The sequence below is a fragment of the Diorhabda carinulata genome, chromosome 8 (genome assembly GCF_026250575.1).
Source record: "Diorhabda carinulata isolate Delta chromosome 8, icDioCari1.1, whole genome shotgun sequence".
Classification (NCBI taxonomy): Eukaryota; Metazoa; Arthropoda; class Insecta; order Coleoptera; family Chrysomelidae; genus Diorhabda; species Diorhabda carinulata.
The window spans coordinates 15,083,529-15,107,741 of record NC_079467.1 but is presented as its reverse complement, the minus strand read 5'-3'; the positions used below and the strand labels follow the sequence as shown (position 1 = coordinate 15,107,741).

General features: G+C 33.5%; 1 protein-coding gene across 3 annotated transcripts in view; it reads right to left on the bottom strand.

The window, feature by feature from the left end:
* LOC130897109 (leucine zipper putative tumor suppressor 2 homolog) overlaps positions 1-24,213 on the bottom strand; it is a 301,729-nt gene that overhangs the window by 216,754 nt on the left and 60,762 nt on the right. The window lies entirely within an intron of this gene.

The following is a 24,213-nucleotide window of genomic DNA, read 5'->3' as shown; positions in this document are numbered from 1 at the left end:
TAAGTGAAAAAGAGGAGCTTGGTTTTCCTTAGGTTAATCCTCAGCCCTTTGGACTGGCACCACTTATCCACTAACTGCAGGGCCCTTGTCATAGGGTCGTTACCTTATTTTTGAACGACTGAAGCAACAATTGAAAGAATTATACTTTTTGTAATACTATCAGAAACGATATCCAGAGTATCTGTAATTCAATACGGCAAGTAACAATTCGGCAACTAAAACTTGTAGTGGCTGCTAGGTTCTATTCCAAGAATGCACTTTAAATTATTTTTATTTTCTTGCAATTATTGTATTTTTTTTACTTCACAATTTTTGCTTGTTATTGTTATTATTTACTACTGAAATTTATAACATGAGCTCAAATTATTATTAACTACCTTATAATATGATACGTTATTATGGTTGTTCTATGTATGATAAGAATTGATCGAATAAAAATGCCACAACTTTGCAGCATATGTCGTTTTCATTGGTTATTTATGTAGTTTGAAAATCATTTATTGCCTTTAAAAAATATATGATACAGGGTGCAATATTCAATACGAATCCTCAAATTAATGTTTCCGAAGCTGGTCCTGGAATTTAATCTCAGCCAATAGAGAGAGAGAGAGAGAGATAGAAATGCTTTATTGTCAAAAAATTGTTACAAAGCTTGTAAAAACTAGAAAATAAACATAAAAATAACTAAATAAAGACACATATAAAATAAAATTTCTATAAACAGAAAAAAACCACAATGAATAACAAAATTAAAGGTAATAGTAATAGGTAATAATTAGTATAAAAGTCGTATATAAGACCATAGCAAAAATTAAACCAGTATGCAGCATTCCCGGAATTAAATATTATTATTGGAATAAAAGTCGTTTACAAAGTAGTAGGCACTTTCCAGTAAATATGCCCTCAAATTATTGCGGAATGCGGGAAAAGATGATATAGATTTCAATTAGCAAGTGATTGTGCATTTTTTGCATTGTAATCTATTGAGCCCTCAACTAATTCTGAACGTGTACCAGTCGAATGCTTAATAGTAGTGCATCATGAAAAAAATCAAAATGGCTGTGTAAACACTTTAGCCAATTTAAATTTATGGTAAGTTTCACAAATCACACTGTAAAGAAGAGGAATTGCTACTTTTTAGTAGCCTCATGTTATCCTCCTCGAGTCTACATATGGTAAAAGTTAGTGAAGTTCCTCTTTACTAACCCTGTATATAAACGTAAGTTTTTTGTATCGGCGCGGGCCATAATATGTCCTTAATGCTCACAATGATCCATTATGTAGGTGGTATAAAAACTGATATAATATAAAAAGTAAGTGACAATTGTTTTATATAAACAGTGTGATGTTAAGTGAATATAAATCAGAATGAAGTTGTGTAGATAATAAATAATCGCTACAACATTAATGTGAGTCACTCCACAAACCAGCTCATAGACCAAAGATATAAAAAATGTGTCACTTTAACACTCTTTGTATTGCTTGCACTGCATTTCGTGATTTCACTGTTTATATATGAATAAACATGTTGATTTCTCACAGTTCACAGGTGGCTATATCAGACTAATTCCATTCTAGTTGCCGTTAAAAATACATTTTGTATAATGTTTTTTCTGAGAATTCTATTCTGCGTGGAAAAATTATCGATATTTAATTAATATACAGAGAAATGGCTTTATACTTTGAATTACTTTTTATTTTTGTTATTTCGATTTTGATTCATGAAATATTTATCCATAATAGATAATTTTATAAAAATAATTTGTGGTCGAGTAATCCGAACGTAATGAAAAAAGACTAGACCATAACATCAAAAGCACGTTTTTCTCTTTTCTCTACATTGTGACCAATAAAAGTTATTTGACAATATTCGAATGCATGTGACCCGGTAGCATATATGCCTATGCTTATTTCAATACATCCCCTGGTTAGGTTAGGTTAGGTTAGGTTAAATTTGTGACGAACTATAATGAGATTTTTTAACAGAAAATTGTTTAAAACCCATTCTCTGTATGCTGACGAATTGGTATAATGTTTTGAAGTTATTTTTAGATCGTAAACAAGTATTTTGTAGCACTTAATTGCTGACTACTTCTCTTTCAGTTTTATGGTTTAAGTGAGATTAGGTTAGATTCAAGCGATGATCCAAGAAAGTGCGATAGGGGAGATAAAATAAAAATCATACAGAGTGAGTTTTATGTATGGAACGCCATAATTATATAGGAAAGGGCTTATACGATTTTAATAAATTTTTGTGCACAAGTGCCTTGAGATACGGATATTATGGTAGTATCTTCATTGTTGTCAAATCTTTCCTTTTTCCGGAAAAGTAACGAACTTTGTTACATCAAATGGATCAACCTATACACTTTGTGTTTTTAGAAATCCTTAAGAAATACTGATTATTTTTCATGTAATATTTTCTATATCTAAATGCCATTGAATAAACTCATGTAATTTGAAATTTTTTATTGATTTATGTGCTAATACAAATCTTGTAACAAGGTCTAGTGTCAGTAAGTTAGTAAAAAGTTTAACGAAACTGGTGCAGTAAAAAATTTATTCAAATCATGGTGCAGAAAACCTTCAACAACTGAACACAAATCTTTAAATGTTTGTGTTATGTTAGAAGTAGATCCACATTTGTGAAGTAGAGAAATTTTAGAAAACATACAGTAAAGGCGATTACAGCCGATGCTCAAAATGTTGTCCATTTACCTCAATTCAACAAGCCACGCGACTTTTAAAACTTTGCAATATCCCTGACTGCTCAATTCTTCTTATCTCTGTGGTAATCCCATCTTCTATTTCCTGAATATTGGCAGGTTTTGTTTTATAAACGATGTGTTTTCAGTGAACCCACAGGAAATAGTCTAAAGGATGATTCATGTCGGGTGATCGCGGGGGCCATTCGATAACACCACGCTTTCCAATCCATTTTTTAGGAAGCACATTATTTAGGTATTGCCTCACCACACACGCATAGTTAGGTTGGGCACCATCTTGTTGTAGCCAAATATTGTCGTTTGAGATATTATTATCTGAAAATTTCTAATAATGAAGATTTTTTTAAATATAATTGAAGATACTTATCTGGATTTGGAAATATCCTAACCTAACCTAACCTAACCAATAAATCTAGATACGCCTGAATATTCAATTTACTCTCAATGAAAAAGAACCAATTATTTTATCACCTATTATTCCAGCCCATACATTCGGTTTTTCGGGATATTGGGTATGGAATTCACACATCGAACTAAGATTGTTACGTGACCAGTATCTACAATTATGCCGATTTTCGTTTCCATTAATACAAAAAGTGGCCTCATCGCATAAAACAACATTACTTAAAAAATTTGGATCGTTTTGATTGTAACATCTTTCCATCATTAGGTCTGCTAACTCCTCACGTCTATCAAAATCGTGACAACTGTTGAACCAAAGTTAATCTGTATGGATGGAATTTATTATCACATAAAATTTTCATTATGGATATTTGGGAAATATCAAGTGTGGATCGTCTTCTAACAGGACACAAACATCTAAAGATTTGTTTTCAGTAGATGCAGTTTTTCTACGCCCTGATTTGGATGAATCTTCTACTGAACCAGTTTCGTTAAACTTTTTTATTAATATACTGACAGTAGATCTTCTTATGGAATTTCGGTTAGGATATAAATTTCAAAGATATTACACTGATATGAGTTTATTGATAAAAAATATTATAAGCATTATATGATGAGTATCGATCAAATTCCTTATATGAATAATATATGATACTGTGTTATTTACATTATAATAATAACTATTTGTATATTTTTCTCTCCTTACAATTGTTATTTAAAACTATATTTGAATTTTAATAAGTTCAAAATCCTGCCCGTTTCAGTGTTACCATTTAGTCAGTAGTTATATCAAACACAGTTTAAAGTAGGCCGCACAGTTAGCAAGACTATGCAAAAAGTGAAAGAAATGGAGCGTGTTGATTACTCAGGTTTTTTGGATAATTACAATTTTTTATTTATTCAATTAACTAAGACATTTTCATACTATATTTTAGATATTAAACAAATTAATATAAAACAAATTATTAAACAAATTATAACTTAGAGGTATGCGAAAAAATCTATATTATAATTATGTCCCCCTCCTTTCTTTAGATCAGGATAGATTAGACCAGATAGAATTAGATTACATCAATTTCAAGTTAAGAAAGGTTAAGTTATGCCTTATGAGAAAGAATATTCTAACTCAACCTAATCCAACCTTATCTAATCTAATTTAACCCAATTTAAGCTGATAACACGTTAAAAATAGTGTCATACTGCAGAATTATTTCTAGCACAAGAAGCTGATATAAAACATGGAAAACATACTTCAGTGTGTCATCTAAATCTACGTACGCACTTTTGTGTTTAAATTCCCAAACTTCCTCAGTAGATGACTTCATATATCATTATATCAAATTAGAAACGGTTGGGATTGGTTAGATTATAATTTTTCATAAAGCAAATATTATTAACCTAACCTAACTTAAATATTACTTTACCTAACCCAACCTAACCTTACCAATCCATATAAATGAAGAAGCCAACGTCATGGTTAAGTGATTCCTAGTGTCCCTTAGACACTTGAATAAACAGATACTGGGTTCTTCTACAGTTTGACATCCAACGAGTACAGTAGTCAGATTGTTGAATCCACTTTATTTATTTATATTTTTTAGCTTAATAAATATATTTTTTTAAGTTGTTCATTGAGTTATTTAACTCAGGAGATGTATCGAAGTAGGTTTTGCATTTCTAAGTAACACGGTGCTAATATAGTTCTTGAAATTCTTAATAGTGTAATAGTTCTTAACAACAAGTATTTCACCTTTACTAGAATGTTTCTATCACTTCCGGGTGCTTATCCGTTTCCGGTTTAGGTATTACTTCCAGCAATGTCTTATTGGCAATGTATTATTTGGCTTTTAATATTAGTTCAGTTTATGTCTGCTTTGCTATGTGTTTCTTTCTTTTATATTGGAAGCAAAGGAATGTCTCTGATCAGGAAATATATATTTATTCGTCTCCTGTCTTAATGTCTTACACGTGGAAAGGTAGAGAGGCTTCAGGATTAGAGAAAGAAATGCATTATTGTCAGAAAATTGTTACCAATTTGTATAGAAAAACTTGTAAAAACTGAAAAACTAACATAAGAATAACTGAATGAAGAAAACAAAATACAAACAAAGAGCAAATAAAATAAAATTTCAAAATACAGAATAAACCACAATGAGTAACAAAATTATAGGTAATAGTAATAGGTAATAATTAGTATATAAGTCTATAGCAAAAATGAAACCAGTATGCAGCATGCCCGGGATTTAATATTATTATTAGCATACAAGTCCTTTTCAGAGTAAAAGAGACTTTCCAGTTAATACGCCCTCAAATTAACGATCAATCAACGTAAAATATTGAGCCCTTAAATAATTCCGAATGCGGAGTAGGTAGGTAAAGGTCGTGCTCCGCGTTCCTGTGTGGATAGTCGTGCAACGTCCTTTCTGAAATTGGAGAAGCGGGCTTACGAATTAAGCAAACGAATTCAAAGATGAATAAGGAAGGAAGAATCAGAATTTTTAATCTTTTAATGAAGTCCCTGCAGTGAGCCCTGCTGTTTAGTCCGAGTAAATATCTAACAGCTCTCTTCTGTAGTTAATTTTTTAGATAAGGCAGATTAAGTGATTTTGATATTTATATTTTATTATTTCGCTACACAATTTTGGCATTCTGTAGAACAATTTAGACAAATAATCGTCGACTATTTGGTTCAATTCGTTTTGCAGGATATTCCAAAGATGTGATATGGAAGTAGGACACTGCTTTCTGACTTCTCTGTCCAATTTGTCATACAACAACGCAATCGGGTTGAGGTTGGTCGACTCTTGCGGCGAAATCATTATTTTTAGTACATTTTCCTTGCCAATTGTGACAAATACTCTTTGCACGGCTTCAAGGAATGCTTGGGAACGTTGTCATGCTGGAAGAAAAATTTTCTTCTTATCATGCGCTAGCCTTTAATAATTTTTTATAGCCTTCTTTCTTCAAAATCCCTTAAATTTTTACCAGGTCTCTAGCCACCTTTCCTTCAAATAATTCCCATACCAATATCGAGCCTCTCCGTTTCTTCCAGTCGGGGTTTCACAAGGTTCTAATATCCGTTCTTATTCTGACCTGCGCACAAACACTCTTCTCTTAAACTCAAAAACCTAAAAAGATAGCTCATATCTCCATAAAACTCTCTCCCACTCAACATGCGTCAAATTTTTATGTTCTTTAGCCCATTGCAACCTCTTAATTTCATTTTTTTCAATTCTTCTGAGAGATTTCTTCACCGTCGCTCTTCCAAAAAGGCAGGCAATCTTGATTGCACTGTAGAAGTACCCAAAGGCAGATCCTGCGACTCATTTATCTGTCTTGCTAACTCTGATCCCGTGAGTCCTCGATCGGTAGTGATCAATACAATACGTTTATCTACAGCACTTGTGATTTTTTGTGGCCGCCTGAACGTTATCTATCGCTTAAGCGCCTAAGCCTCTTATGGATGCATATTATCTCACATAGTCCACGGTACGTCAAGGTATTTTCAATTCCGCGGTAATGGTACGGTTATTTTTGACTAAGAAGAATTGCGACCAATGCTCGAATTTCAACCGATCGGTCCTGGATTTTATCCATTTTGAAACTTACAACTTTGAATTTACGATAACGAGAATAATTCATATACGAACCTCACAAAATGATGTCTTGATACAAAAAGTATAAATCACTTCACGTTCACAGTCACAGTAGAGAAGGCTATTGAAAAGTATACATGGTACTACATACCATCCACGGTGCATAAAATATTGTTGCCTGGTGCTAAATCCGTGAGTAAGTCGATTCTCCTAGTCGGAATATTGTCGCAGGAGGCACAAGGAAGTAGGAATAAGAATCAAAAGACTTTCAGGATCAGAAACACGCGGAAAATATCTCGTATATCTACCAATAAAGTCGTTTCCATAAGCTTCTGGAGACTTCGGATCCTTTTATTACGAACATGAGACCCAACCAAAGAGAAAGCACCTGTAAATCAGTGATGCAGCTAAGGAACTTTTAATCTAATTTCCTTGAATTTAAAATCATAAGTTTCTTTTCAAACTGAACAACTTTCCTTATCGCATGAACCTGTTACGAAAATTATAGAAATGTCTACCTTACCAATAGTTTTCCAATTCCTCATGAGTTGTTCCATTTTAAATAAATTTTAATAAAAACAGTTCAACATGATGTATTTTTTGTTCTGAGTCAATTAGTCCAACCCCAGGTTTCTATGCCAATCCGTTCTGGAGATATTGAATTTTTTCGGCTAATTGCCATTCGGCATTCACTGTACGCCGTCTGCTCTATCATTGTGAAAGTTTCATCGTCCACTATGAAGAATTTTCTGATAAGAAATTCATTATAAGGAAGAAAACAGATGAGAACGCGTTTATACGACAATTATAATATTTGTTTTTCACACTTTTTCACATTTCGTTATACTCATAAGACCGTTATAAATTTGTGAATCAATCATCCTTGTATATTTCGCGGTATAGTTCGTTATACAACAATCCAATAAAAAATTTGATTACACAACCAAGTCTAAACAAAAGAAAACTTGCAGAATAAAAAAGATAATAAAATATAATACCAAAAACCACAGATGTTTAAACTATTATGTTGAAGTTGAACTGATTCTATTACCGATATAATAAGAAGTGTTGGTAAACTGTAACAGTAAACAAATATGTTTTTAATTCAGATAAGCTCGTAAGTTTATAAAGTGTGATTCATAAGTAAAGGATCAAATTATAAACACATGTTAAGCAGCATAAATGATATCAATATAGTAGCTTTTTTCGAAATAAGGACTCGGAAATTGGGTTTAAATAAGGGCACATGAAAACACGTGAGAACTCCGCCTAGGGTGGTTGATGGGTGGATTGAGTAGCCCATTGACTATCACTGCCGGTCCCAAGCCCGGATAAAGGAGGAGGGTTAAGGGGTGAGGCCAGCAACCTGCCCCTCGTAAAAAGAAAAAACGCTCAAAGAACTGTCACATTAGCCTCGGAAACTGGACGGAGCATTGACGACGACACGGCACGAAAACGGAAAAAACGAGTATGGAAAGAAAACATAGTAAGACTCGAAAGTTGGAACATTACATCATGGAGCAACAAAGACTATGAGGTGGTCTTAGAAATAGAGAAAAACAAAATAGATTTCTGCGCACTTTCAGAGACCAAGAAGAAAGGCAATGGCAGTCAAAGGTACCAAAACTACATACTGTTTTATAGTGGAGTCGACAAGAACTTGCGAGCACGGGGAGGAGTAGGGTTACTAGTGAATAAAAAATTTGAAAAAGATATTAAGGAAGTACAGTATATAAGTCATAGCATCATACAGATAACAGTAGAGCTGGCCAACGAAAGAACACACCTACTAAGTATATATGCACCGGATGTAAGCAAACCGAAAGAAGAAAGGGAAGCTTTTTTTGATGCCTTGCAAGCTACGTTAGACAAAATAACCAGTAAAGACAAAGTGTTTATTATGGGCGACTTTAACTCAAGAATTGGAAACACAGTTATCCCAGGAATCATGCATAGTTTCAACGAAGAAGCAGTGAATGATAACGGAGATATATTGATAGATGTATGCGCCCTCAACGAATTACGTATCAACAACACATATTTTGATCATAAGGAACAACAAAAGTACACCTTCGCTAACACGAGAGGCCAAAAATCAACTATTGACTACATAATTACAAACAGGAAAGTCCACCCCTCCCAGATACTTGACGTACGGGTATTAACATCGGCAAATATCGGCACACAACACGGTTTAGTATTGTGTAAATACCGTGTATCCCACATAATAAAGAAAAGAAAAACACCCAACTACGTATCGAAATTTAATATAGAGTCGCTTAAGGATGAAAGCATAAAATACCTCTATCAAAACAGACTCCGCGAAAAAATTGTCCAAAACCCTATAAAAGAAACCGACAACGTAGAAGCCGCCTGGGAGAAACTAAAGAATAACATAAAGAACAGCGCAAAGGAATCCCTAGGAAAAAGAACAATAGACACGAATAGAACACACAATAAACCCTGGTTCACTCTAGAAATTAAGGAACTGGCAAATGAAAAAAAGAAAGCGTACATAAAATACATTACCAATAGAAGACAGGAAGAATACGAAGTCTATAAAAGAGTGAGAAATAGAACAACCAACACAATAAAAGAACTGAAAAAAACATACTGGGAAAATTTCTCAGTGGAAATGGAACATGATTTGTACGGAGGCCAGAAAAAAATATGGAACATGATACGAAAAAGGAAGAAACCAATCAACGAGGAGGTAGTGATAAATGTTATAAATCAGGAAACATGGGCAGCACATTTTGAGATCCTATATGATAACAACGGAAGCAGGGACGAAGAAGAAGTCGCAAACCCGCCATCCCCAAACGAACAGGAAGAAACCATCACATTAGAAGAATTACAAACAACCATAAAGAAACTAAAGAATAGAAAATCACCAGGTACAGACAATATCCCAAATGAACTACTGAAGAACGGGGGCCCAGAAATCGAAAAAGAATTAATAAAACTGTACAATAAAATAGAAAGAACTGGAGTAATACCCGAAGAATGGAGAACTAGTATAACTATACCTATATACAAGAAAGGCTTAAAATCAGATCCGAAGAATTACAGAGGCATAACGCTACTTAGTAGTGTGTTAAAGTTATTTACCAAGATACTTGCAAATAAGATAACTGCTAAGGTAGGCATCTCAGAAAAGCAACAAGGCTTCCGCCCAAACAGATCCACTATAGACGCAATATTTATATTACGCCAGTTGATAGAGAAATCCATAGAATACAATAAACCCATGTACACATGTTTCGTAGATCTAAAGCAAGCATTCGATAGAGTAAAATTCAACGATGTAATCCACCGACTAAACCAAAAAGGCGTCAAGAAGCATTATACAAATCTAGTAAGGCAACTTAACATCAACACCAAAACAAGAATAAAAACAGACTGTGGGCTAACAAGAGAACTCAAAGTCTCATCCGGCATAAGACAGGGAGATAGCCTCAGCCCATGCCTTTTCAACGTAATAATGGACCAAATAATTGAGAGCGTAAACGAAGTTAATGCAGGATTCGAAATGAATAACCGTCGCCTGAGAATCCTTTGCTACGCAGATGACGCTATATTTATAGCTGAAAATGAAGACGATCTACAACGCCTCCTTCATAAATTTAACCTGACGGCACAGAGACTTAACATGCAAATCTCATGCGAGAAAACACAAAGCATGGTAATATCCAAAGACCCAATAAGATGCAAGCTGGTAGTAAATGAGCGCATTATAGAGCAAGTAATGAATTTCAACTACTTGGGCGTAGAAACAACGAGCAGCAGAAACATAACGGACGAGGTAGATAAGCAGATTAAGAAAGCAACTAGAATATCGGGATATTTACGGGACATTATATGGAGAAATAAATATATGAGCATAGAAAGTAAGACGCGAATCTACAAGACCTGTCTCAGACCCATACTAACCTATGCCGCAGAAACAAGGGCAGACACAACACAAACAAAGAGAAAAATGAGAACAGCAGAGATGAAGATATTACGAACAATAAAGGGTACCACACTCCACGATAGAATACCCAACACATATACCTTAAGAGAACTGGGAGTACAAGATGTCGTTAGATGGGTAAGAGCAAGACGCCGACAATGGAGAGACCATGTAGAACGAATGGCTCCAGAACGGATTGCCAAATGGGCCAAAACACAGAAACCAGACACAAGACGCCCAATCGGTAGGCCCCCAAAACGCTGGTACGTTAGCTGGACATCGGCGTCACAAGAGGGCAGATGACAGACCTGACAGGACCTCGTACTACTACAAGAAGAAGAAGAAGAAGAAAACACGTGAGAAGATATGAGTTATACTGAGTTTACAATAAGAGTTTTTTCACTTTACCGCTTTGATAAACAGTTCAATTCAAAGAGGCACTTTTCTAAGCTAAAGATCAAGCATTAAGCTATCGCTCAATTTCACTCTTTACCACGTTATATAATTTCATTGAAAGATTGGTCAAAAAATGCTTAATAATTTCCGTTCAAATACAAAATACTACCCATAAATTTAGATTTCTAAGTAACAAATGCACAAATGATACTATATTCTCCCTCCTTAATAATGCATATTCTAGCCTAAACAGCCATCATTGCAACAACTTTGTCAATTTTGTGCTTTTCTTAGGCTCCATAGCAGAATATGAAGTATTTTTGTATAGATGATTGAAAGGACTATTTTAAATGATTAATAAATTGTACAAAATTATTTTTCATAAGCACGAAAAACATTTCAACTTTTGGTATAATGGTAGTGCCATTGTACGTAGTACTAACTGTCAAGCCGCCATTAGTCAGAGGCGTACAGTACCACACGTAGCCTTTCGCTCACTACACTAGAGAACTACATATTATTTCATGGAACAGAGCATTAGGATACTATTTACGTAAAGATTCTCGGTTTTTTTATTTTTTTTTCAGGTAGAATATAATGTTTGTACTGTACTCAAAATACTTTTCTCTCCATATTCAACCAACAACGAAAATAGATAGAATACTGAAAAATATTTGGGGTTTGCTCAGTGAAAAAATTTCGTAACGTCATCCGTATTCAAAATAATGGGCGTTGAAGAAAATAAAATTATACACTCTTTTATGATTTTGCCGCAACTACTGGCAACATTGTATTGAAATTTTATACGAATATGTTTTGGAAGCTGATACATCCATTGAATTTGTTTTATATCTGACTTTCATAGAGGGCGTTAGTTACACAGTTCGTACCAAGTAGTATTGAACATAACTTTTTTAAAATTTCAAGTGGACTAAAGCATCATTTAATTTTACACCAAAAAGGTACTCTTGATGCTGGTATGAAGTATTGATGAAGTTATCAATTATTATTATTAATTAGTAAGAATTATGTGAGTTGAGAATTTTTTGACCCGTAAATGAAACCCCACCGATAAAACGGAAAAAAATGGGACTGAAGGCTTCTGTTTCTTGTAACGTTTCACAAAAATCCAGTCTAATCAGTATAGGATCTTGTTTCTCAAAGTTAAATAAGTATAGGCAATGAGTTATTGGAGGCCTTAATATGAAATAACATCAATTGATGATAATGAATTGCGGTTCTGGGACTCAAACTGTTTGTTTCATACTAAGGCCCCCAATAGCTCAGTAGCCATAATTTTTAACTTTGAATTTAACACGGCAATAGCATTTTCTCTGAGTTTGCAATGGAAAACCATCATTCATTGATAGTTATGATGTAATATACATATATACTTCCTTAAAATTTTTATTTCTTAGACCTTTTGTTATATGACTATATATATATATATATATATATATATATATATATATATATATATATATATTTCTTTTTTTTTCCTCTCTCCAATTTCTTGGGTTTGTAGATTGTTTGGATAAAATAATAAAAATATATATATATAAATATCTTAAAAACATAGTTAGAATCAGTGTATTCACCTCGAAATTTCAATGAAATGATATAATACCAGGTAGATTGAAATAAACTAATTGATCAAATTATGGTAAATTTGGCTGAGTATTATACATATAAAGTTATACATATGAATGTGGTATTTCATCGAAGTTTTATTATTTCATCCAAACAACCTTGAAACCCAAGAAAATTAGAGAGAGGAAAAAAATAAATTTATACTCAAATGGTTAAAGAAATCTATTCTATTTCTATTATTATTGATGGTGGAATGACATTAAGGCAGATTGTAATCATTTTAGCATTTTTTTAATCGCCGAAACAGAGGATTGCTTCGGATAAAAAAGTTTTTCAAAATTTTGAAACTATATATACAATATTAGGTGCAGAGCAAAACAATGCGATGAATTGAACAAGGACGATTCCAAAAAGACCGTACGTTATCATTAATTTAATCATTACTTCGACTCATTAAGGCAGTGACTCGCCTTCTTTACAACCTTGTGGAATTTTCGCTTAAGAATATTTTTTACGGTTAAATCAACCATAGGTGCATATATTCCCAATAACTTTGATGATAGATTTCATAATAAACTTTTATTTTCAAAAGTTAGGTTTGGCTTCAAGTTGAGACCTGACACACCTACGACCTTGGTCTAGTTTAATGAAATGCTTTTCTATGACCGAATGTCCATATGTTTCATGATGGGTGTCTGATAATATAGCTTCTACATCGCTCTCTAATGAACGGCTTCTTGATTAGTTTCTTTAATAAACTCGTCACGTTTTTAGGACAATTAAATATCGGCAAATATGTTTTAGAAACATTTAAACCATTAGGATTACAACGACTGCCCTCATTTTTTTGCTTGCTAGATTACAATCAATGCAGAAGTCTAGATGAATGTAGTTCGCGAAATAATATACCAGGAACGGACTTAACTGAAAAAATTCAATTCAATGAAACTTGATATTGAATATGTTGTTGAACTTCCAATTATCATATACTTGTTGTTCTCGTTTTAGTAATAATATATATTATATATGAAATAGTTCAACAAATCCTCTCACAATCTGAACAATTTTAATTTTTATTTAGGTGACTTAGTTATTATACAATTTATTTTATTTTTTGCACGTTTGTTTTTTATTTATCTTTGTTTTTGTCTTTTCTCTTTACATAAGGTCAATACTTTGGCGTGGCATTAACACAACATGGAAGACTAAAACATAAAAGAAACGACTAGTGCAACTGAGAGATTATTCAATTCAATGACATTGCTATCACAAAGTTTGGCATTTTTAAAGTGAACATACACAGAATGTGTTATCCTCCGACTGCTACTTGAGTTGTTTACAGATACTTGAAACATTCGAAATGGAATTAAATTGCGAATATTTTTGTGCGATGAGGTTCTATGACTTTCAACGTTGATTAAACCAACACCAATGTGCTGGTCAACTTGCTCCGACTTTTGGTAATTAAGCACCATTTCGATCCACATCGATGCTGTGCATTATGTCACATACTGTGAAATTAAGGCATAATTGGGTATTAGTTCCACGCACATACGTTCAATATTCATGAACATTTGCCTCTCAAAAATAGATTTGTTCGCGTTGGATATCGCATAATTTGACAATCGATTAAAAAAGCTAGTGTCAACTGTTGCAAAGAAATGCTGTAAAAATTCAATCGCGCTGCTTCAAAAGACGTCTATAAGAGCGTAACAGGAAACGAATCATGAATCTATGCATATGAACTCGAAACTAAACAACAATTGACTGTTTTGGTTTTTCAAGACGAGCCAAATTCAACAAAAGGTGTTCTCGTATCGAAACATTTCGAAGTGAATGGTCGCCTGTTCTTTCTAACTAGACTTATCGCTACCGTTGCATTAGACCAACGTAGAACGGTTAATTCTGAATGGTTCTTAACCAGTATTGTTTTGCCAGAAGTGTTCGACACGACACGACAATGCGAGCTCTCACACATCAGTTCTAACAAAAACGTTTTTGAATTGATGTGTCATTGTTTGGCACACAAATAACTTATTCCCGCAGGTGAAAAATATAATGACGTATCACATAATCAGGCTTTAATTTTAAAAAATGATATACACTCGTGGTCAAAAATAACGCACTACCCCGATTTCTGAATATATTTATTTGTTTAATGAATTTAAATTAATATTGCTATTGTTAAATTCCTTTTCAATCATTTTGATGCAATAATAAAAAATGTGTATTAATTTTGAGTTAATTTTACTGAGTGAAATTATTAAAATTAAAATTTCCCAAACATGCTCGATAGGATTCAAATCTGGATTTCTTGGTAGCCCATCCAGAGTATAAATTCCAACTTCGTATAGGTAATTCAGAACATCTGCCGAAACGTGTGGTCTAGCATTATCATGCATTAAACGAAAATCATCACCAATAAATGACCCAAACGGAACGACGTGATTTTCAAGAATGTCAGTTATGGGCAGGTTTAGGAAGAGACACTAATTCTGTGAGGGCATCAAAACAAATTTCTCCCCAAAACATGATAGACCCACCTTGAAACGGCTCCCTGGGAATGATACAAGACTGCGCAAATCTTTCTCCTCGCCGTCTTTGAACTCGATTACGTCCATCTGGACCTCGTTGACTGAATCTTGTTTCATCAGTAAATAAAACTTCAGAGATATTTACATTTACATTTACAAGCTCGACACTTGTCATTGACCTATTTCTTAATGAATTTAATTGCACTAACGGTCATCTCTAAAACTGAAGGACGTCCTTGTCTAGGCCTCCTAGAATGTGAACCGGCCTCTCGAAATATTTGCATCAATCTTCCAATGGTTGTGTGATTTACGCTAAACAGATTTGCCACTTCACGATAACTTTGTCCCTGTCCAACTAACTCGGCTATTCTTTCAGCTTCGCGTTCACTTAACTGACTAACTCTATTCATTTTTTGGTTAACTAGTCTCGACTTTAACACACCTTGATTGACTTAAATTACTGCTGTCCACAAGTTGGTACAACAATAGAATGAAAGAAACATTAAAATATGCATAAAATTAAAATTTTAAAAAACCACAAAAACAGTTATTTGCTGATAAGAAATTTTGCTACATTTTATCGCTAACATACTTTATCTTTTTGTGATGGAAAAAAAATAAACCCAAAAGATTAACATTTTAGGTTTTGATGCGTTATTTATGGCCACGAGTTTATATATTAGATATTTCAACTAAAATGAAAAACTCTATCATATCATAAAAAATTCAACCATTGCAACAAAATGAAAATAATTTGAAGTAGGTTCTTGAAACCCAGATGGCTTTATAGATTTTTGTTAATTGCCGTATTGAATTACAGATACTCTGGGGACCGTGTATGAGCGCATGAGTATTTTCTTATGCCCGCACATGTGAATTAGTAGTACATCATGAAAAATTAGAAAAAATCAAATGAACTATGTAAACGGTATACCCAATTAAAAAGTATGGTCAATTTCACAAATCACCCTATAAATTAATACAGGACTTTTTAGTAGCCTCATGATATCCTCCCTGAGGGAATTTTACCATATCGTAAAAGTATGTAAAGTTGAAGATAGAACCTATTCAAAGCAAACTACAGGAAGAACCATTTATATGAAGCAAGAATTTACAAAACAAGAGAGAAAGGCCAAAGAGGAGCTGAACAGAAGAAATAAATATAAATATGGCAGGGAATAACGAGGAACAAGATGGCAGGACATAAACATAAGAAGGAAAGAAAGAAGAAACAGTTATCAGAAAAAGAGCCCACGCATTTTTTAGTCAGTCTTCACATGTAAGCTTTCAAGCAATATACGAGTATAGAATTTAGAACGCTTGTGCTAAAATTACGGGTGTTTTCGGACATAAGTTTACACTATTGCGTTATTATTGAGTTTGTCAAACATGAGTGAATACTTTTTAAGGTTGCAAAGTGGTAACCCTGCGGCAGCTGAAAGCAAATGAATCAGCAAATTCTTTATTGTCAATTAGTTAGTTTTTTCAAGGTTGCTATTTTGTAGCATTTGCATTCTTTCATTTGGATCAATTCTAATTCATCATCTAATTTGATTTTTAATGAAGAAAATATGTTCAGACGATATTGGCTGTGGTTGAGATGAATCAAGAGCTTTGCTACAGTGAGACTTATTATTTATTACATCTAAATTACTTCTCGAATCACAATGAGATCCACTTTCAAATAAATTATAGTCATAATTAGATGTACCGGTTTCGTCAACAACTGAATTATCATGCTTTAAGTGTTTTACTAATGTCCTCGGCTTTACAGTTTACTTTGTCAATACTAGTTCTATGTAAATTGCTAATTTCTTCAAGATTAGATTAAGTAACTTCTAATATTATATTAGCACACTTCGATGATTTTACAATCAAATATATTATTATTCAAATTTAAATCTTCTCAAGCATCTTATTCAACTCTATTTACAGTTATAATATGGTCATCTTTCTAATATTAAGTACATATTTGCATTGTGAATCCCATCATTCTTATTAGTTTTATTTGTTCTGTTAGCATAGAAATGCATTTTTCTCTTCACTATATTCTAAACAACGTATTTTGAACTGTTTTGAACGACGTGAGGAGCTGCGACAGCGATTGATGGCAGTTGCAGCCGCAATATAGAATATGTTTTTTTCGTCTCGAATTATATGCGATTGCTATTAATATGATTTGGCTCAATCCAATAAATCTAGTTGTATAATGTGAATGGTTTAGTTGAATGGAAACCTACAAAATAGAAAACAAATCCAATTCTCCTAAAACAGACTCGCGAACTACATGGATGTGAAGATGCAGCTCTTTAGTTCCATATGCAAGTATTATTGATTTTATAAAAAAAAATCGTTCTGAATCTATTAATGAGGATTAGGCATCGATTCTATCTCTCAGAGACTTTTATTCGAATTTTTTCGCCTTCTCCTCAGTGATACACGTCAAGGATTGCTTTATACGTGCGCCTGAAGAACTTTTTGTCATTATCTATCAGAAAAGTACAAGATAAAATAGCTCCAATATCTTCTATTGCAACATATTTGCACGTGGAAGATATCCAACTTCCTAAAGCCTTATCACTTGCTATCTATGAGTCATGTTAAATAGAAGACATGGCACAGATCGCTCTTTTTTTTTAGATATATGTCTTCCCAAGGTCCAAAAGAAGAGCTTCTAGGATTGTTCTCGGGACAAACTAGAGGGGAAGAATTCCATGCAAAAATGCCTTGAAGTCAATGGGATCAATTTAAGCAAAATCATTTCAAGCGGCTGATGGAGCCAGGAGTATGAGAGGAAAAGATAAAGGGGCAACTACGATTCTTCAGAACAAAATAAACCACGAAATTCTGAAGTTTCACTGCATAATTCACCAACAAGCAGTTTGTGTCCAAACAATTCCGACCGAAATAGTTTGGTAATCAAAATTGTTAATAACATCTTGTCAAATTCGCCAATTTGAAGAATTGGAAGACCCAGTATTCTGACCTCCTTCTTCATAATAAACCACGATGGATTTCCAAAGGTGAGGAGTTGAATCGTTTTGCTTTGTGCTTGAATGAAATACATAAATGAAAAAGGCATTAATAGCCCTGAATTGAAAAGCGACAAACGGTTGCAAAAAGTTTACTTTATGGTGGATATTACAGCGAAATTTAATGAACTAAATCTAAAATGTTAACGAATGGAAAATCCATCCTATGTTTTGGTAAAAGAATTGGTTTGTTTTGAAGAAAAATTAAATCTTTTTGCAGAAGATATTCAGAGCAGTAATTAATTCATTTTCAATTTTTAAAGCATAATCTCTATAAAACCAGTGAAACTGTTGACATTAAAGATAAATTTGCTAACAGATTTGAGCAATTCGAAAACAACAAAACCAGTCTAACATTTATAGTAATTCCTCTTAACTTGAAAGTGGATCTCTAGAAATGCAATTAATCAATTCAAAAAGTAAAGCTTTGTGGAGTGAGAAATTTACAGAGTTGAAAAGCAAATTAGAAGAGTTTAAGATCCAAAACTGTATGTACGTAACGCAACAAGAGTGGACAGCTTTGAAAGAAATGCCGCGAGTTGAGGCTCTTATATTTGACGCATGGAATAGTTTTCTAGATTGCTACAGTGAGGTGAAGAAGTAGGCACTTGGAGTGCTGACTATCTTCAAATCGATATATTTGTACAAGAAAGCGTTTTCTTGTATGAATAAAAGTAAAGTAATACCAACTTAAAAACTACTATTTATTATTGGCAACAAAAAACTTCGTGGTTCTTCAAAAACTTTGAAATTTTGTAAATTGTAATATTTGGTTTTTCTGACTCAAAAGGTTGCCGACTCCTATTCTAGAAGAAAAAGAAAATGAATAACTAGGGCTACCACAGGCATCACCAGAAAAGGAACGATATGAGACATACAATATATTCAAAATAAGAAGGATACTTACTACATACTTACCTATAATTATTGAAAAAAAAAACAAATTAATTATAATTATTGTTTTTTCTTACTGAAAACATGATTTTTTGGACACTTTCGCTTTGATTGCGCCATTTTCAACAACTGCGATTGTATGATTTGATTGGTCTATCCAGCAGTTGAATCGCAACTGCTCCACTGCTTGTTTAAAAGTAGATGCACGACTATGGTCGCAGTCACTCCTGCGACATAATCGTAACTGCCAACCGAATAAAGGAAACAATACCGTGAAGAGTCCCTTCTCACGAGTCGTTTTAGCATCGCTCCAGTGCCGTACAGCACATCTAGTTTCTTCGAAATACTTTTGAGTGACGCCGCCTTATAGCAGGCACAGCTACTACTTGTTTAGCAGAGTATTCAAGTAGCGTTTCACGCGTTTCGCGACAGTTTATGGTTGGATCTGGACTCTAATGATCTTGAAGAAAGCGAAAATGTTGGGTTTGTGAAGACAAATTTTATGTATTTTTGTGTCCTCTGGACGAGATCCCATATCGCCAGTGATTTTTTGATTTAAGCAAATATACACAACAACTGGCTGATACTGAAAACAACAACAACAAAACATACTAAATATAGGACAAAGCAAGCCATTTTCCGCTGTGAAGCGCTGCTAAAACGATTCGTGACATAGATTTAAATACAGCTGCATCCACTATTCACGGATTTTCGAGGGACGAGATTAAACGAGCTATTGAATGGATCGCCAAGCGGAATTTTACCGATGTTGAGACGAGTCCTGAGTCGTTTCCAGTAAACGCAAAATGCAAGTATGCTGACGTATTATTTGGTAGCAGAATTCAAACACATATAATTAGGTGAGGACATATTGGAAAATGGATGAAAAATTACAAATCGTAAGTTTCGAAGACTATTGAAACATTTTTTTTAAATTGAGCATGTGAACCAGACAATTCTACTACTGTAGTGAGAATGTAGATAGAAATGTCTGGCATTTAAAATGCAACATAAATGATTTTTATCTATGTTTTTTCAGTGTACGGATAAACGATTAGTCACAATATGATGCCAAAATTAGAAAGTTGCAAATCTATTGTTTAAATTTATTGCTATTGAAAAGAAATATAGGTTAAATTCGCATTGGTTCAGATCGCTGTGCTATCTTAAAATTTATTTCATAACCTTGATAAATGGATTTTTTTCTGTTTCTATTTATTGGTCTACGTCTTGGCTGTTAATGATATCGGACTCGACATCATTAAAATAACCTACGCTTATGACGTAGCTCAGTAACAGAAATGTGCCGACTATACAAAATAATCTTCAATTGATAAAACTGTATTGGTTAACAAAAAAGTATCTATAATATATCTGGAATAAAACTAGAGAGATGAACAGAACGGATGTTACAAAAGGCTTTACTTTCTCCTTCCATACGGATAATTTCCAATGCAGTGATAAATATTCGCCATCATAATAACAATTAATTTCTATCTATTATTATGATGATACAAATCAAATATGAATTGTTACATAGTAGATTAGCGCACAATATAATAAGCCATAGAAAAATGTGCGGGTATTTTCTAAATAAAAATATAATAAAAACAAACCGACCCAAGCTCCCTACAATTCACTTGCCGACAAAATTTTCGTAACGCAGGGGAGACCTTTATTTTTAAAATGAAAATATCCGTCCAATAATAGAAAAAATATTTATGAAACCCACATTTCAATAGCTTAATTATTCCTGTTTATATTAGCAGGTAGGTAATTTTATAAAGGAGGGGTTAATATCGGTAAATTTTATGGCCGAAAAAATAACTGTACTGTATTATTCAGAATAAGAAACATAAAAATAAGATTAAAAATTAGTATTCTGCTGAGTTTATAGTGCAAAAAGTGATTACAGAGACGAAAATGTCGAGTCAAACGGCGCCCCAGCTGCAAAACTTGTTCTGACAAATTTTGCTATATTTGTGGAGAATTTTTGGTGAAATCGCAAGCCAGGCCATTTTCCTAAAATGTGAGAAAAGTCTATTTCAAATATTTTGGTACTTTTATTGGAGACCAAGACAAGTAGTGGACCCCCCACGCGTGGTATATTAAGTGTAGCGTGTCATTGGTTTAGTGGATGAAAGGGAAGAAAAACAGGATGCCTTTGCGATTCCAATAGTATGATGGGAGCCTACTTACCATTTTGACGACTGCTATTTTTGTCGAACAAAGACTGGTTATTTACCGTCTGCTATACGACCTGATCCCCATAACGAAGATTTACCAGTATCGATTGCGCCATTAGATCCGCAAAATATTGTTTTAGAAGACACTGGAGACAACGTATCATCAGAAAACTTCGCAGAACAATGCACCAACCCTATTTTTACTCCAAGTACCAGTTCCAGCGAGCCAAATTTGATTATTCAAAGGGAGTTGAATGATTCAGCACGTGATTTGGGGTTATCAAACAACAGTCTTCTTGCTTCTTGTATGTGTGTACGAATATTGATGGTCTAATGAAGAAACTTGATATTGAGCATAATCTCAGTAAGTGGCGCCTATTTATTGACTCGTCTAAATATAGTTTAAAAGCAGTGTTATTACACAATGGAAATTTAAAATCGTCTATATCAGTTGCTCATTCTGTGAAGATGAAAGAAACTTATGAAAATATTCGCTTGATTTTAGACAAAATTAGCTACAATAAGTATGGCAGATATGTGGGGACCTGAAGGTGATATGAATTTTAATGGGACTTCAGGGAGGGTTTACAAAACATTGCTGTTTTCTTTATATATGGGACAGTCGGGCAGTAGATCAACACTAAGTAAAAAAAATTGGCAAGGAAGAAGTTAGTTTCAACCGGGATCTCAAAATGTTAAGCTTATATCCCTTGTAGATCCCAAAAATGTCCTTCTGCCCCCCCTTCACATTAAACTTGGATTGATGAAAAACTTTGTAAAGGCTATGGATAAAGAGGCTGATGGCCTCAAATACCTCCCCAGTTGAGTGATACCAAATTAAAGGAAGGTATTTTTATTGGGCCACAAATAAGAAAATTGCTGGTCGACCACAATTTTGCAAAAAAATTCATCAGACATGAATCCAAACTACCATCAGTTAGTTGATGAAATTCTAGACACCCACAAATCCCTTGGTGCTCGAGTATCAATGAAAATGAATTTCCTCCTTTCCCATCTGACATTCTTCCCCGAAAATTTGGGAGCTGTCGGTGATGAGCAGGGTGAAAGATTCCACCAAGATATTAGAACAATGGATTAGGTATCATGGACGATGGGATTCGGTCATGATGGGTGATTACTGTTGGTTTTTAAAAAGAGAAAGTGCAACCCCTCATAAAAGGAAAAAGTAGAGCTAATATTTATATATATATATATATATATATATATATATATATATATATATATATATATATATATATATAATATTTAAAGTTATTTTTTTCAACGTTTTTGTTTTTAATAGTTGTGAGGCATGTTTTTATTAGATGTAGGTAAACTATAAATATTGTCAATATATACGATTTAAAAAACGTGAAATTATTTTTTTAATAAATATTAAATATTTTACCAATGAATATGGTTCTATAAAATGTAACTTAACAACCTTATGTGTTGCGATTATTTTGTTCATATTTTTGTATTTGTCCATTTTATCACAATATGCTATTCATTCTTGTGTTACTAAAAAATTTTTTTTGTCGACCATTGATTATTATTGCTGACAACTTTCCAAACTAGTTCGAATTTGTTAAATATTAATTATAATGGAATATGTAGATGTATAGTTTGAAAATTCATCTGCAAATATTTATGATAAAGCAAGTTTATCACTTTGTGAAAAACTGCGGTTGATCTACTTTTTCATGAAGTTGTACCGGGTGGGAAAAAGCGTGGGCCGTTGGTCATATTATCTCAAGAGCGGCTTCGAGGAGAGAAAAATTTGCAACTAAAGTGGCCCCGATAAGTACATGAAAATTATTGCCAAAATCCAATTCAACAAATTCTGCGCATTTCTCATTTCACAAGTATCAAACTATCTCTTCAAATAAGTTCCGGAGTGTGAGGAACCATGTTATGAAAAAATTCCTGTAAGTCCAGTTCTGCTTAACGGATTTTTATAAATTTGATTTTGTTTGAAAGAACTCTTGTTAGCATAAACCGCATTTCAATATCTGTTCATAATTTTAAATGTCGGAAATTTTTCTTCCAACGTCTAGTAAACTGATGAAATATGTTTTGTTGAATTTCAGAATAGTATATATTGGGTTGCTAGTGAATCAAAGCATGAAATACAGAATATAGATTTTGATATCACTGTGGATTATTGAAACTGGCTATTAAATATGATACATCACGAATCCTAAAACACTTTTACGAATTTTATGGACAGATGATGCTACGTTTCATAGAAATGGTAAAATAAATCTCCCTAATACGTACTACTGGTCCGAACGAATCTCCGTTTAATGCATTAGATCCAACATCAGGGTCGTCCGTCTATAAAAGTGTTCTGCGGGATTCTAGGCGAACAAGTAAAAGGGCCATTTTTTTAAAGATACAGTTACTGAAAACAGATATTTAGACTTTTTAAGAAACGAATAGCCACTTCTTTTAGAAAAGATAGCCTTAGTCATTCGTCGTGACTGTTCTTACAACATAATGGTTCCTCCTTCACATTATTCTATATATGTTCGTCATTTTTTATATCAAACATACACTAATAGGTGAGATTAAATTACATTGTTGTTTGTGGGTCCGAATAAAAGATCTCATTCACACCAATAATCCCACGACAAGAGATGATTTAAATGAAAGTATACGACAGGTAATACGAAGTATATCAATCGCAGGAATTGAAACTGCTGTCCCATCCACCCGTCAGCGACTGATTTCATATATAGAAAATAATGCAAGACATTTTGAACACCTATGGTACAAATAATCATGTAGTCAGTTATCTAGGTTATCTAGAACAGTTTAAATTTACTTTTTTGATATTATTCGGATGTGTATGATAATCTCAATGGAAGATGCTCAATCGATGCCATTATAAGTGCTGCAA